The sequence below is a fragment of the Rhineura floridana genome, chromosome 6, assembly GCF_030035675.1.
Source record: "Rhineura floridana isolate rRhiFlo1 chromosome 6, rRhiFlo1.hap2, whole genome shotgun sequence".
Lineage (NCBI taxonomy): Eukaryota > Metazoa > Chordata > Lepidosauria > Squamata > Rhineuridae > Rhineura > Rhineura floridana.
In genome coordinates this window covers 138,673,368-138,690,123 of record NC_084485.1, presented here as the reverse complement: position 1 = coordinate 138,690,123, position 16,756 = coordinate 138,673,368, and the positions used below count along the sequence as shown (strand labels likewise).

At 42.2% G+C, this 16,756-nt stretch overlaps 1 non-coding gene across 1 annotated transcript; it reads right to left on the bottom strand.

Moving 5' to 3' along the window:
• Nucleotides 1–8,910: 8,910 nt before the first annotated feature.
• On the bottom strand, nt 8,911–8,981 carry TRNAA-UGC (transfer RNA alanine (anticodon UGC)). Its single transcript has one exon. It is a non-coding gene; the product is annotated as a tRNA-Ala (tRNA).
• Nucleotides 8,982–16,756: the final 7,775 nt, after the last annotated feature.

Sequence of the window (16,756 nt, the reverse complement as noted above, 5' to 3'; positions counted from 1 at the left end):
AGAAATTTTACATTGAACTCAATGATAAAGTTGGGCATGCTCAGTAAGAACAAACTGTCAGTGTTCTAAAAGCCAGACTCACAGCTGCTAGGCTTACCTAATCATGGAGCCACACCCACACCAGACCTTTATTTCACTTGAGACTGTCATGGCTTCCCCCAAAGAATCCTGGGAAGTGTAGTTTGTGAAGGGTGCTGAGAGGAGACTCCTATTCCCCTGAGAGAGCTCCAGTGGCCAGAGAGGTTTAGCAGTCAGCCGCTCTGATTGAAGCTCTATAAGGGGAACAGGGCCTCGCCTAGCAACTCTCAGCACCCTTCACTAACTACACTTCCCAGGATTCTTTGGGAGAAGCCATGACTGTCCAAAGTGAAATAAAGGTCTGGTGTGGATGTGGCCAGGGACAGCTTTGGTTTAAATTTGGTTGGGAGGCTACATGTGCCTGCTGTAGAATAAAAGGTGTGGGGAAAGCAATGATACTGTTCACAGTGTTTTCCTTTTGGAAAGGAAAGGGGCTTCCCCTCTGCCCAGTGCTCAACCACCCAATCTCCTTACCTGCCCCTCCCCCAGGTCAGTTTCACCTATCCTAAACATGATTGCACAGAAATAAATCCCATTGAACTCAAAAAGTATGCAAACAATCAAGCCCACCAGCCCTTCTCCTCCCTCCTATCCCCTCCCTCTTGCCCCTTCCCTCCCCTTGCTTTGCCCCTCCTTCCCCTTCCCCATCCCCTTCCAATCCCCCCTCCTCCTCTCCCTCCCTATGGTCAGTTTTACCTATCTTAAGGATGATTGCAAAGGAGTAAATACTATTGAATTCAATAAGCATGGAAATGATCAAATGCCCTCCCCTGCCCCTTCCTTTGCCCCTCCCCCTCCAATCCCCTCTTTCCCCCTCCCCTGCCTTCCTCTCCCCTCACTTTCTCCTTCCCTCTCCTCTCCCCTCCTCCCCCATGGTCAGTTTTACCTGTCCTAACCATGATTGCATAGGAGTATAGAATCATAGAATCATAGAGTTGGAAGCATGCAAATGATCAGACCTGCTTTTCCCCTCCTTCCCCTCTCCTCTCCCTTCCTCCTCCCCTACCCACTCCATCCCTCCCTCCCTCCCTCCCCCCCTGGTCAGTTTTACCTATCCTAACCATGATTGTACGAGAGTAAATCCCTCTGAACTCAATAAACATGCAAATGATCAAACCTGCCCTTCTCCTCCCCTCCCCCTCCTGCCTGCTCCCCTCCCCCTCCTCTGCTCTGCTCTGCCCTTCCTCCCCTCCCTCCTCCTCCTCCTCCCCTCCCCATCCCCTGTGGTCAGTTTCACCTATACTAAGCATGATTGCTGGGAGTAAATTCCACTGAACTCAATAAGCATGCAAATGATCAATCCATTCTCAGCAAACTTGCACAGGATCCCATTTCTTACCTCCCGGATTAAAAAGCAGAGAAATTCACTAAAAGGCAAAAAAAACCTTGTGGTTTAAGAACGTACCTATAGCCCACAGATATTTCTATCAAACTTTAAAAAGCAGGGAAATTGGGCAGCTCTAGTGAATGCACCAGGGGAGAATGAGACCTGACCTCTTCTCTGAGATATTGTACTGCCCTACAAATTGGTCAAAATGCGAACACCATTTGGGTTAGTCTTTCACAGTCCTGTGTAGCTTGGAAGAATTTGGTAACGTGCCTCTAAGCATATGGTGAGTGGTGGCAACACCTGCAATCAGCCGAAATAATAAAAACAAGACATGTACTGTGCAGATCTTGTTTTCTCAGGAAGTAACATTATTAAGACAGTTGATATAGTTCAGATAGTCTCTTGATATATGTCTGATTTACTTTGCAAATTATAGTGAAGTTTCCTATAGTAAATCATTTTCTTTTGCTTCTGTTTCTGTGAATATGTGAAGCACAGCAACACTTCACAAGATTTACACTAAAAAAACTCCAAAAATAAATGAATAGTCTCCAGTGGACATCAGGAGTGTCTCAGTTTGCACAAGTGAAATATATTCTAGCAAAATTCTAGGTGCACTCTATGTTTTTAATTGACCATGCCCACCTTTCCTTAAATGAAGTGGTTTAAACATGACAGGCTGAAAACATGCATCTTGGGCAGGCGAAGTTTGTTTTTTCCAACAGCTAGAGACATTGCTTAAGTAGCAACATATTGTAATCAGTCTGATTTTACAGCAAACTGCAGTTTCAGATTCAACTTTTAATGCACCCAAAATAGAAATAGAACATAACCTCCAATTTGAAACACATAAGGCTGTCTTCATCATCATATGACACTGACCAATAAAAAGGCTTTGAAATTGATAAAAATAAATTTGACACAGATTTTTAGGATGAATAATGAGAGAAATATAATTTTCTAGGTTAGATGGTCTGTAGAAACAATAGTAACACAGGAAAGAAGCAAAGTAAGAAGAACACCAACAAACATACAAAAATGTAATTCTCCATCTTTGGAGATGGCAGGTGTTGCCAGCACTCACCATATGCTCAGAGGCACATGTTACCAAATTCTTCCAAGCTACACAGGAAGTGGATTGGATGGTGAAAGACAAGCCCAAATTGTGTTTGCATTTTGACAAATTTGTAGGGCAGGCCAATATCTCAGAGAGGAGGTCAGGTCTCCTGCTCCCCTGTTGCATGCACAATAGCTGCCCAATTTCCCTGCTTTTTAAAGTTTGATAGAAATATCTGTGGGCTACAGGTCCGTTCTTAAACCACAAGGTTTTTTGCCCATTAGTGAATGATATTTTAGAAGTGTTGAAATGTGATATATAAATGTTATACATACTAAGTAAATTTAAAAGCAATACCTGAAGTTCTGCTGTCAAGTTCATCTGCATCCAATTCCTTCTTTTGATCATTCATTCTCCACATAAGACTATTTGAACCTAAAGCTGGAAGGGGGGAGCCATCAGAAGCCTAGGCAGCAGACAGGAAGAGAGAGCCCTGCAATATAGAGAAGACCATAATACAGATGGCATGGACAATTTTTGCCCAATACTTTGCAAGGCAAACAATGCTAACTACCTCGCAAGGCAACATGTAGGAAAGTGCAATGTGAATATTTAAGATTTTCAGGCATTTGGATTTAAATCATAGACAATACAGCTTTTTCAAATTCACCATTTCTTTGATGTGCTATCCCACATCTGAGAAATGCTAAGAGCTTCTTAAATTCATGTGTTGCACTAACACTGGCATGACTGAGCTAAAATAAATGCATCCATTCTTGTACCACATCGCTTGATGTTATTCAGCTTTGCTCCTTTCAAAAATTCAAGATGCAAGTCTGCTTTTCTCCCACACATAGGAACCAGACAATGGGGGACAGATGCTAAACTCTTCAGAAAAATCAATGGGACTGTAGTTCCTTTTTTGTTTATTTACAGTATTTTTCCCTGTCTCTGATGTGACAGAAGTGGGCTGCAACTGCAATCTTCAAAATGTGTATTCATAAATAGAGAGGCACTATCTACTAAACAAGATCCTCCGTGACGCAGCCTTCCATCCCTCCGGGGTCGGTAAAATGAGTACCCGGGATATGCTGGGGGGTAAAGAAAGGCCGGGGAAGGAACTGGCAATCCCACCCCATATATACGGTCTGCCTAGTAAACGTCGCAAGACGTCACCCTAGGAGTCGGAAACGACTCGCACTATAAGTGCGGGGACACCTTTACCTTTTTATCTACTAAACACTGCCCTTACAGTTGCACTAAGTCTAAGCGTACCTTCATTCCTTTGTAGGAGCTCTAAGAGCCAAATCATGATTTACCACAGCACTGTGAGAAGTGTTTGCCATGACTTCTCTGCACATCGTTCCAGTAACATTTGAATACAGGAACCATGTGGACAGAACCAATGATGTGGTTCTTTCTGATGTTAGTGTCACCCTACAAGTGGTAACTGTCCTGGATACATTAACAGAAAGCACAAGGGTGGGACTGTATTCATGTGACATGTGAATGAACACAGTGTCACATGGGTGATCCTTGCAAGGCAGGTAAGAGGCCAAGATGGTGAAGTGCAGTAGTGGAGAACTCATGGCCCCTGAGATGTTTGCTGGACTGCACCTCCCATCATCCCTGACCATTGACCATATTGGCTAGGGCTGATAGGAGATGGAGTCCAACAACATCTGAAGGGTTACAAGTTCCTAGCCTTATGGGGAAATCTGGGATGCTCAGCCATAAAGCGCAGGCACAAGCAACACATTAAGGAGGTTGCAGGCAGTGTTACACAGTGTCATTGCACTAGTCCCACCCCATTTCATTGGCTGCCTCTTAGAGAAATACTGATGTGATGTCGGATCACCCTTTTCCCCCTATCTTCATATTAATAAGTTTGGCATGTGGGGATAGGTTGTGCGCCACCCATGGATCTTCCTGTAATATGTAGTTTAGGCCTCAGTGAGTGGCAGGGAATCACTGTTTTCCAGTCTGGCCCACCTCACAGGGTTGTTGTGAAAATAATATGAGACAATCCCAAGTAAAGCACCCAGAATTCTTTGCATCCTTTCCAACATTAACTGATATTTAAGGTTAGCTAAAACTACAGTCCTGCTATTCTTTTTTAAACAAAAACTCACAAACTTACTCAAGCTAAAAAGCAAAAAAAAATACTATTAATACTGAGGCCAGTGCCTATGTCGAAATCATCACTTTCATTTCTAGGGAATTCTGTGAGGCAGAGAGAGAGAGAGAGAGACCTCCGTGATCTTGCCCATATTTAGATTTCAGCCACTATTCTACTATATAGGGATCCTTGCCAAAAGGCTTAGTCATTTCCCAAGCAATTTATATATTTCTTGGACTTGGCATCCCAGTTAGTTTATTGATTTCATGTTTTCTATTCCAAGCTGGAGTTACACCTCATTGACAATTCCATCCAGAGCTGGTTTCAAGAGGTGTTACTGAAAGACATCTTTGCCTCAAACAGCCACATGTAGAACTGTAATTTTTTTCCTGCTCAATAAATTAGCTTCCAAATGTCCTTTTTGCAGGGATTTTTTCCCCTCAAGGCAGGAAGGAGGGGAAGACGTAAGCTGCTTTCAGTAATAAAAAGTTTCTGCTGCAGCCCACATCCATGACCACAATCCAGGCTTTAAATTACTGTCACTAAAAGCTGTAAGAAAATCCTTTTTCAAACTGCCTTCTAATTCAGTGGCATGTTGTAAATTAAAAGCTGACCATTATGACTGTTTTGAGGTTGCATCAAAAGTTCTCTGATATATTAGAAAATATCACATTTATAGAGAGCAAAGGCCATGTATTGAGTTTGATCAATAGGTAGTTACCCACAGAACGGCTGTTGTTACGAGGAAAAAAAATGGAATGCTATCCGTTGTGATTGTGTTTCTGCCTTGCACTTGATCCTTGTTTTAAACCAGGGTTTTAAGATCTGAACAGTCTGACCAAATATGCCTGCAATCCTATGGATGTCAATTACATGAGCATTTGGATGCAATAGAGCGTAAAATTTCAGCCTTACAGCCCCATCCTGTACATAGTCCTATAACAGAAGTAGGTCTCATTGAGTTAACTCAATAAGACTTACTTCTAAGTAAGTGTATTAAGATTGCAGCTATAAGCATTTTATTCCCTTATGCCATCATGGCAGTTCACCAGAAGAAAAAGCTGCTCAGGTATTTTTGGACTTGCAGTTTCAACTGTAAAATGGAAATGGACTGACTTCAAGTCGATTCCAACTTATGGCGATCCTATGAATAGGGTTTTCATGGTAAGTGCTATTCAGAGGTGGTTTACCATTCCCTTCCTCTGAGGCTGAGAGGCAGTAACTGACCCAAGGTCACCCAGTGAACTTCATGGCCATGTGGGGATTTGAACCCTGATCTCTCAAGTCGTAGTCCAACACTCTAACCACTACACCACTACACTACTAACCATTACAGAGCTTATTTTCCTGATTCAAATGGCTGCTCTTAGATATATTCAAGATTTAAAATACGGTAATATTAAGAGCATTTATTGAGGTTACTTTTAATTCATAGTCACCAGAGATATAGATGACCTTGAAGAATCACATGGTACAGGACAACAAACTCCTTCCCCCACCCCCATCCTCCACTTTATAAGGCCATTATTGTTTGGTATTTTAAAAATATATGTGAAATAGGAATAGCTTCATGGTCCTATTTCTTAGCAGAAATATAAATGCAAGCAACGGGATGAGAATCAACCAGTCCACCCTTTCCCTCAGACACAAATAACAGACACAATCTTCTTAAGTAAAGGATAAAGAATGTTTACTCATGACCTTTCATATGTTCAGGAAACATAGGCTCTAACTTAGATAGAAAAGTAGAAGTCTCACTCCATGATAATGGTCATCTTGGAGAGGAGCATGTGCATGCTTCACTCTCCTCAGGCTTAATGGAGAATCCCAGACAAAGGAGGGGGAAGAGAAAGCCAGGTAACCCCACCCTTTAGGAAGTTACATCACTGGTAAACAGGTACATGGGATATTTCCCAAAATATCCCTTAAAGGGAACATGCAAGTTTGCACACATGGTATGGGACAACAAACTCCTTCCCCCACTCCCATCCTCCACTTTGTAAGGCCATTATTGTGCATTCATTGTCACTTGTGCTCATGATGGTATCAGAGATGTTATGCATGATGCCTCTTTTAGTACAGGTTGGGCACTGGCTGGGGACCCCTGGGGCTGACAGGGGCCCCTGGGGCTGGGTGAGCTTAGTTCCCGCTCCGCAATCCCCACTAGCATTGGCTTGCAGAGCGAGCATCCCACAACCCGATGCTGGTGTAGGTTGCAGAATGGAAGCCATCTACCCAGGCAATACACATACCCCACTGCAGACTGGCTGCACCACTTTCCACATTGCCACTACACCACATCAGCATACTGTGCACACATGCTTGCCATCAGCCAAGATGGCGGTGGGGCATCAAGAAGATTGGCAAGGCTTATTTAAGCCCCTAGTGGCAGTGGCAGTAGTGCTGCTGCACTACCACCACCACTTTCAAGGTCTGCTGCAGCCTGGTGCCAGCTTGTTTGCACCTTAAAAGTTTCATAGCAGACATACTGCTTTGTCTCCAATCAGTGCATGTGCTGTAACATCCAGCTGAAATCATGTAATTTTTTCAGGGGTTTAGTCATCCAGGGTCTCAGGGGGTCTTAGACTCCTTACTTTTCTGGGAGCTAGGTCCCAGCAGGGTCCCTGTGTCTCCAGCATCCTATGAGCCAATAATCATGAAAGGGAATGTGTTAGCTACTGAGAAGAGTCTTCTAACTTGCTTTCTTGTCATTTCCTGCTGATTGGAGCCAATCAGAGTGAGAGGGGTTGCTATTAGTTCCTACTTCAAAAAGCCAAACTGTGGACAGTGACATTTCTATAATTGCAGAAGAAGAGACAGGGAATCCTGGTGATAGCATCCTGTCTACATCATCAAGCAGTTTGGTAGCAGCAGAAGATAAACATGTAGACATTGAATCCAGTAATTCAAGCAATATCTCCGACAGTGAGAAAAGACAGTCAAAAGGTGACCGTGATAGAGTAGCAGAAGGCAGTATTCAAGCCTGGCCAGATGATTCTATAATTTTAGAAGGTTGTATAATCTTAGGGGGCATGGCTGTGACTATTATGAAGAGACTCTGCACTTCTGAATTTGCCGCTACACTACTGCTTTTTATAACACAAATGTTCTGGTTTATTTTTTGTCCAACTTTTGTGGCATTACAGCACAAGAGTGCCCCTCCAGAAGGCAATCGGGCAATTACATTAGGGAAGCATCACATAGTAATTAATAAAGTGAAATGATATATAGACGGTCTAGTGTAAATCCATCACTAGTGCCTTATTGTTGTGTCAATCATCCACCCCATACTTAAAGCACTCTTATATCACTTTAACAGACATGGAGAATCCTGAGAACTGTAGTCTGTTAAGGGTGCTAGGAACAGGTCTGTGAGGTTAGCACTCTTAACAAACTACAGTCTTTGGGGAAAGCCATGACTGTTCAAGTGGTATAAGAGTGCTTTAAATGTATGGGGTGGGTGTGAAAATACACCCACCAAAAAAAGAAGACCACCAGTCTGGAGGGGTCGTAAAAGTTATTCCCGGAGCCACTGGTCTTCTGCCTACTGCAGTTGAGGTCCAGGAATACAAATAGCAAGGAGGGGCTGCACTTCAGTCAGGTGACACAAGAGGCAAATGGGATTTCAGCTGGTCTTATACAAATCCTCAGCATCTTGTCTACCTCCCAAGTCTAAGCAAAGTGTCTCTTGAGTAAAGATCAAAGGGGCCATCCAGATGAAGAAAATCTATGCAAAGCCCATTTCAATACAAATAATGTAGCATGTGCTGTCAGGCTATGCAGTTCCTCCAAGAACAACAGAACGGGGGGAGGGGGGAATATATGAGCTTGGTCTGTGCCAGCAGGTACACTTTCTAGATGCAGATACAAGCCCCTTTTTCTGCAGCGGATGTGGAATTATCCGTTAACTGTTCTGATGATGGCACCTAGTCTCTAATGTCTGTCTGTCTCACCCAGTGGGTTTGCAGTTGGGTCTTATATGCTGCAGGCGCCACACGCTGCAGCATGCATCTTCCATTCTTGTGCTCTGTTTTAGAGCCTCTGCACACTTTATACAGCTGTTACTCCAGAGTGATGGGGAGATGCATTTCCTTAAACAGGAGTGCCATTTAGGGCTTGGGCTGGGGGAGTACAGAGAATCTGAGTTAGTGATGTTGCCGACATTTGTATTTCCTGGACAAAGAAGTCCTCCCTCCTACCCACACATCTGTCTCTAACCCTCTTCTGCCCTCCATTGGAACATAGGAAGCTGCCTTATCCTGATTCAGACCATTGGTCCATCCAGCTCAGTACTGTCTACAATGACAGGCAGCAGCTCTCCAGGATTGGAGATGCCAGGGATTGAACCTGGGGCCTTCTGCATGCAAGGCAGATGCTCTACCACTGAGCTACGGTCCTTCCTCCCCACTCCCTTGTCTTCCTGCAGCAAACAAATTCAAGTCAAGTATATTTATTGTGCTAGCCAATGGCCATGACAAATACCTTAAAAACATTACAATTGAATATGAACAAAAACATACAGGATATACATATTGTCCCAGGATATAAAAATCATGTGATAGAAAATTAACAAGCAGAGTCTCCCTGGCAATTACTTGCTATTTTGTCTAGTTCTTTTTTCCTAATCTTTTTTGCCGCAAGGGCAAAAAGGGCCACCTTGTAGGTCACATAACTATTAGCATCACTCAAGAGATATAAAACCTCCTCCAGGGGGTTCCCATTTCCCTGGAACAACAGAGGTTTTATAAATCTCTCTCTTGGGTGTTCATATAGTGGACATTTTAGCATATAGTGCACAATGTCCTCCACCTGCCCTAGATCACAAATGCACAACCTTCTTTCAAAGGGCACCTTCTGATATCGTCCATCTATTACCGCTGTTGGCATAACTTGGAACCGTAGTTCCATGAATGCATTTCTTAAAGGAGCAAGTCTTAATTTGGAGCAAACAAATTGCTCCTCTCTCCAATGCCTCCCGGATCAGGTGCCAGGAGTCTTGGCAAATGTGTATGTTCATATTCATTATATCAGAAAATAATTCAAAATCTTTATGCCGAGTTGCAAGAATAACCCAAACACATATAGAGCAATGTGTTTTCCCCGCACCTGCTAAGCCTTTTTGAAAGAATATTAAACGGTTTGTAATTCTTCCAAGTTGAAATAAAAACCTTCCTCTTGACGGTTAGCACAAGGGTGGTTAACTTGTGGCCCTCCAGATGTTGCTGAACTACAATTCCCATCATCTCTGACTATTGGCCATGCTGGCTGGGGTTGATGGGTTTTGGAGTCTAGCAACATCTGAAGGACCACAGGTTCCCCACTGCTGATTTAGCAAATAATTTATCTTAGAAATATCTTATCTGTTACATTTTATTATGAATAGAAATGTTAATATAAAATAAATATGTAAATATATAAAATATGAATATACATGTATCAATAAACTAATTTCCTAGACTTATCTTATATCACAGTAGCATATAATCAATCCCTACTCCATCTACTCTCCACTCTTAATTTATCCATTTTACAACTCCAGGATTGCATTATTGCATTCCTTCTTGTGCCCCTCTCCCATATGCAGAGAAACCTCAGATGCAGAAATATTTGTTATTATGGACTTCAATGAACTGTGGCTGAGTTCCGCATTATTCCTGTTGCATCCCTTTCAACAGAGAGTTCACTCTTGAACTGATCAATGATCCAGACCTTGCTGTTATGCCAGAAATTAATCTCTACAAGAAGCTCTGGAGATGGTTCCACAGGGAGCTGATTCTTGCTGCCTTTGCACATTTCCTGCCTACTAGACCAAGAAGAACCCTCATTTTGCCCCACTGCAGAATAGGCAGGGGGAGGAAGGGCAAGGGGATTGTGGCTGCTGCATTTTCTTTTGGAGCTGGGGACCCATTAGAGAGATGGGTAGGGGATAATTTGCAACCCTGGCAAACCCTCCATCTGACTAGGTCTGTGAGGTTCTTGCGCTCCAGATACCAAATCAGTGGTGTTTCTGAGATTTACTCTAGTGAGAAACTCTTGAAATCTAGGCTGTCCAGTGGTGGAATCATTGCATCTGGAATCAGACAGAATTGCTCTCTCAAAGCCTACTTCCCATAGCAAATCTCTACCAGTGTCTCAGGTATGGCTTTATAAGATCTTAACTCGCTATCCATAAATTCTGTGATTGACTGTCCTATTGCCATAGAATTCCATTTTCCTTATCCACGAATCATATCAATCAGCCAACAATAATGGGTTCCTATTGGGAGGAAGGGTAGGGTATAAATCTAATAATAAATAAATAAATAAACAATAAACACAGGGTGCCTAACAGACATTAGAAGAGAGACAGAACTGGCACCACTCTCTCTTTTTCCCTCTTTTCCTGGTGACATCTATTGTCAGACAATGCATGATGTCCCATCATCAGTCGGTATGTTTCTCTGCCCTGACAGTAAGCTATCAGAGTGATCACATCACGATGCATGTTCTGTAATGCTAGGCATTACCGGAACAAGAAAATAAACATGGAGATCATGTCTCCATATCTCCTATAATCAGAGCTTGGAAGTAATTCGTTACTTGTAATTCATTACTTTTTTGAGGAACAAGTGGGTAATTCCTTTACATTTTGATTGTAATAGAACTAGGAGTAATTTTATTACTTTTGTGGAGTAATTGTAATGTTTCCAGCATTACTTGGGGGGTGGGAAGCAGGGGAAGTCTTCTGCTCCTCTGATTTGTGGATGAAAATCATGTGCCTCAAACTGGGCTTCTGTCATGCTCTGTGGGTGGGTAGGAGGCGATGAGGGAGGAGGTGGAGAGTGAGATGGGGTGGAGTGGAGAAAACAATTGTTTAAAAAAATGGATGGTGGTGGTCAAGAATGGAGTGGAGGGAAAAAGGAGATGGAGGGCAAGAACATGGATAAAGGAGGAGAAGGAGGCAGCAGCAGAATGGAGATAAAGAACTATGGAGATGAAAGATGACAACCTGTGTGTGTGTGTGTGTGTGTGTGTGTGTGTGTGCATACACTTGGCACACAAAGTGGCCTCCACCACCCTCTCTGGCTACTGTGCTGCATTTGCAGTATTTTAACGTTTTTGCATCTCAGGGGAAAATGTTTGCTTGGGTGAGTGTCCCTTAGTTGGTGGCAGGGCTGGGTCTGGGAGGTAGTTAAGTGATTGAGATTATGCTGGATGGCTGGGGGGGGATGCACTTGGTTTGACATGCAAAGATCTGAGTAGTGGCCTCAGCCTCCCTCCCCACCACCCTTACCAGCGGAGAGACCACCATTGCTATCTTATGGATAAAAAGCATTATTCTACTACCTCTGTATGTGTGTATTTATTTTTTTATGTTGTTTTAGGCTACTTAGATGTGCAGCAGCCAAGGCCAGCACCTTGTAGACATTTTTTTTAAAAAGTAATTGAAATGTAATTGTAGTGATTACTTTTGAGAAAAAGTAAAGTAATCAGCTACTTTCAGAGCAACTGTGATTATAAAAGTAATTACTACTTTTGGGGGCCATGTAATTGTAATGGTAATTTATTACTTTTTAAAAGTAATCTTCCAAGCTCTGCTTATAATGTCTCTAGCAAGGCTCACCCTACTTAGGTTAACAACAAGGAGCTAGTTTGAATTGGCTTCCTCAACAGCTGAACTTTCAGATTCAAAGCAAAAGCCAAGCAAAGCAGCAAAATAGGAGAGGCAGATGCAAAAAGAGGACAGGGCTCCTTTACCTTTAATGCAAGCCACACCTGCTGAAATTCCCTCTTCTACACAATGGTTAAAGATACAGGAGCCCTGTCCTCTTTTGCATCTGGCCATCCCAAACAACAACAACACTAGTTGCCCAGTGTTGTGGTTACCTGCTAACAATGAGCTGGCAAATCACAACAAACAGCTTGCTGAGGCACACAGTTTACTATCCCACTGCTAGCCCCACCACTTTGTGGAGATCCTGTGTTATACCGCCCCACTGCTATGCCCCCCCCCACTATGGGGCAGCCAGGTTACTTAATTTATTTATCTCTAGGTGCAAGATCTCACCTTATAAAAACACAGGTAGGATCCCTACCACATATACCATAGCAATTCCATCAGCTTAGTGGTTTCTTAGTTGACTGTCAGCTGAAGAACCCATATGCACTGTATCCTCCAGGCCTCAGTAAGAAGTAGGGATGGGTGAGAATTTCAATTCAGTTCGCATTTCAAGCAGAATTTATCAAATTCACTATTTCCGAAACAATATGAGAACCGAAACACAGCCATCCTTTGAAATTCGCATTTATTAGAATTTTCAGATGCAGTTTGCCAATTAAACATTTACAAAAATGCATATATTAGGGGGAAATGTGCATAAAAATGAATACATGAGTGAAAATAACATGCAAAAAGGCATGAAATGATGAGAAATGGCTTGCAAAAATGTGTACCTTTGTCAAAACTGCCAGAAAAATGTGTTTATTTGAAGAAATTCGCACTAAAATGGTGGAGAATTTTTTTTTAAAAAAATTGCAGATTGCTGTAGAAATATAGAGGACTGAATTTTACACTGGAAAAATGAGAAACTGAGAGAATCAAAACAGACAGATCTTTCCATCCCTAGTTAGAAGTAAGGTTCAGCTTTGTCGTGAAAGATAAATCTTTCCAGTTTTCTTCAACGTTTCTTGTTTCAGCACTGGGATAACTAAATACAAGAGAAGGCTTGTGAACACTCTCTAAGAGAACTTCCAGACTGCTGCTATTTTTAGCGGGATTCAATCACATACTGGCAAATGTGGATAGCGGAATTGTAGTTGATTGGGAGGTCTTGTGCAACCAACCCATTTCCCCAACGTATGGAACTATTTACAATAAAGAAAGTGGCGAGGAAATGCACTGCAAAGTGTGGGATAATGCTTGCTTTGATGCAACATCATCTAGCCTTCCACAAAGAAACCAGAATGAACACACATTAAATAGCCAACAGTCGTCTAATCTGCCTGCAAACAAATCAGGATGAATGCTCAATAAACAGGTCATTTGGAAGGGCCCTATATCTTAGAGCAGCATTTCCCAACTAGTGGGCCACCAGATGTTGTTGGACCACAATTCCCATCTTTCCTAACCATTGGCAATGCTGGCTGAGGCTGATGGGAGTTGTGGTCCAGCAACACCTGGTGGCCCACTAGTTGGGAAAGGCTGTCTTAGAGTTTACCCCCACAGTAAAGCATTGTGGAAAGATCATAGTAGCAATTTGCTCTCATTCAGATATAATCCCTTACTGAAAGAGGAAAAGTATTATTATTATTATTATTATTATTATTATTATTATTATTATTATATTTTCCAGCATGACAAGTCCACTCTTTTGTAAAGCATGTGTCTTTAATATTCTCTTGGCAATACAGTCACAGTCCTCCATACCCAACATAATTAGACTTGCCCTGGTTGCACCTTTTTCCCCAGTATACTCCATCTATAGTTAGAAGTAAAACTGCATTCTTTCCCCTCACTTTGTTAACTATTTACAGACCAGGGGGGTTAACAAGAGGAGATGCTTACATTTACATTTCTCCTCACTGTGTTTCTTTGCACACCCCAGAGGCCAGGGATTGAGTGTAGGACCTTTTACATGGAAAGCATGTGCTCCAGGATTGAGCAATTGCCCTTCTCGAATCAAATTTGCAGTCATGATTACTGTATCAAAGGGTCATAAGACAACGAAAGCCAAGGGTGGCAACTAGCTGCTGAAAACTGTTGTTTGATTTGGGAATACATATTAATGTGTGATCAAATCACCTGCTAAAATAATAAAATAGTCTGATTGATTTTTTGAATGTTACAAATTCTGTATCAATTTTAAGAACAATTATCAAAACCATGGCCAACCCCCCCCCCAAAAAAAACAATCCCACTCTCTTTTCTAACTATGCCCCAAACCTGGATAAATTATTTCATTATAAAACAGAGCATATATATTTCTTGACATGTCTTTTGGCCATTTAAAATGTTCATGTTCTTATGGGATTCAAGCAACTGTCCCTTAAAGCATGCCAGGGGCATGAGAATGATAATGCAATCATAAACCACGGCCCGGAGAGACTCACAAACATTTTCTCTTGAATTTCCATCAACTTTGGAAAACAAGATTTTACGACTGCAAGCAAAACCCAACTTGCCTAGTGCTTCTAACCCAGCTGACAGTAAGACCCAGCATTTTAAAAAAACACCCCTATATCATTAGAAATCAGCTATGCTTAGACCACAAAGAAAATCAGCATAAATGGACTAGTAATAGACAGCAAATTGACATTCATCTCTTATTTAATCTGGAGCAACCCTGCATATGAGTACCAAATGTAGCACACACATCCTCATTATACAGCGTTGGAAGTCTGGTAGTTTTGTTCTGAATATGGATTGCGACTTGGAAATACATTCAGACCGAAGGACAAGGTTACTTATTTCTACTACAAAAATGGCGGATTGCACCCTAATGGCACGCTTACAAAAGGGAACATCTCAAAGGCGCTTAAAATAATGACAACTATCTTGGCTGGAATCTTACCTCAGCCACAAATTCACTCGGTGGCCTTAGGCAAGCCAGCATTCTCTCAGCCTCAATTCCCATCTGCAATATGAGGATAATAATGCAGAGCTATTGTGAAGATTGCTGAGATAAGATATGTGAAGCACTTTGAACTCTTCATATCTACAGTGCAGATGATCCGTATTATTAACAAGTGCTACTTACAGTCTTATCTGGAGGGCCCACAGAATACTGGGGAATGTTAAGTTACACTTGGGACAGCCTGTAGTATGTCATGAGGAGCTGCATCCTATTCTCGCTTCTGTTAGGGCTGAATTTACAGTCCTGCTGATACTTGAATGGTCAGGGTTTGTTGTGCTTATGAAAGCCCTTCATGCGAAATAATTAAATGAATGGGTTAAAGGGATGAGGTCACGGTCAAGATGGTGACTGAGCTGATAGAGGAGCAAACCTCAGGCAGGGAGGTGGTGGAGCTGTTAAGATAAAGCTGTTAAAGTGTAGACCAGAGGGGCAAAACAGTGAAACCCACCCTTGATAGTTGCTTGGCTAGAGAAACAGGAAAGAAGCCTACTCAACATCTGTTGGCTCACAATGAAATTGCACCCTGAATCTGTCAAAGGATCTAGATTTGGATTTATGCCAGTAACTCAGGTACTCTGAACAGAATAGTAGTTACCCAGGAAGTCATCTACAATCATTTGCTGCTAGTCTAGAATGTGGCAAGGTGAAATTTAATGCCATATTAATTGCGTGATTGACTTCTATAAAATCTACAGTAATCAGCACCAAGTAAAAAGCAAAATACTGTCAAAGGCCTTGCCCTCTGCTTTATCATTTAGGAGAGATTAGAGATATAAGAAAAGAGGGAAATGGTGGAGGAGGAAGATCAGTTTGGGACTCTCAAAATTAAGACAGACATATTTAAAAGGAGTTAACTCTAGTTCGGGTTGTGACTTACACATCACCAAAAGAAGACACAGATTTGCATAAAATTTGCATATGCTAATATATGTAAAGATGCTCATTTAGAAATAACTATAATATAAATGGATATAAAAGACACCTCACCTTTGTGGAGAAGACTGTGACCAGGTGACATTCAGTCTGATATCTGGGTGCTAACTGTGGATGGGCAACATCAAGGCCCCTCCTGCTGTTCCTTCTTGTGGTTCTTTATTTTTAAACAGACTTGGATCAGATAGCCCATCAAACAGAGACTTCCTTCTAAGAGAGGACTGGACAGCCTAAACCCAGTTCAGGCCGCATCAGTTTACCCCTTGTTGCTGTTCTTGTTGGCTCGCTCAGAATGCCTTCTCCCTTGCCCCGCAGACTGCAGCCACAGGGCAACTAACAATCACAAAGGGCTCATCCCAGGCTCTAAGCAGCCACTGTTTTCTGCTATAACCTGAACACCTGTGTGGCAACAAAGCCACTTCTGTGTTAAGGATGGCCCAAAGTGTGCTAGAAATGTTGAAGCTGTTCTTACACATTCTATTTTCAATGTTTTGCTTGCACGGGCTCTAACTTTCCAAACAGATCAATAGAGAAATTGGATATTACATTGTGCCTCTCTTTCATACCTCTGGTCCGGACTCCAGACATATCACCTGAGTGGCACTATGTGTTCTATGAGTTTGTAA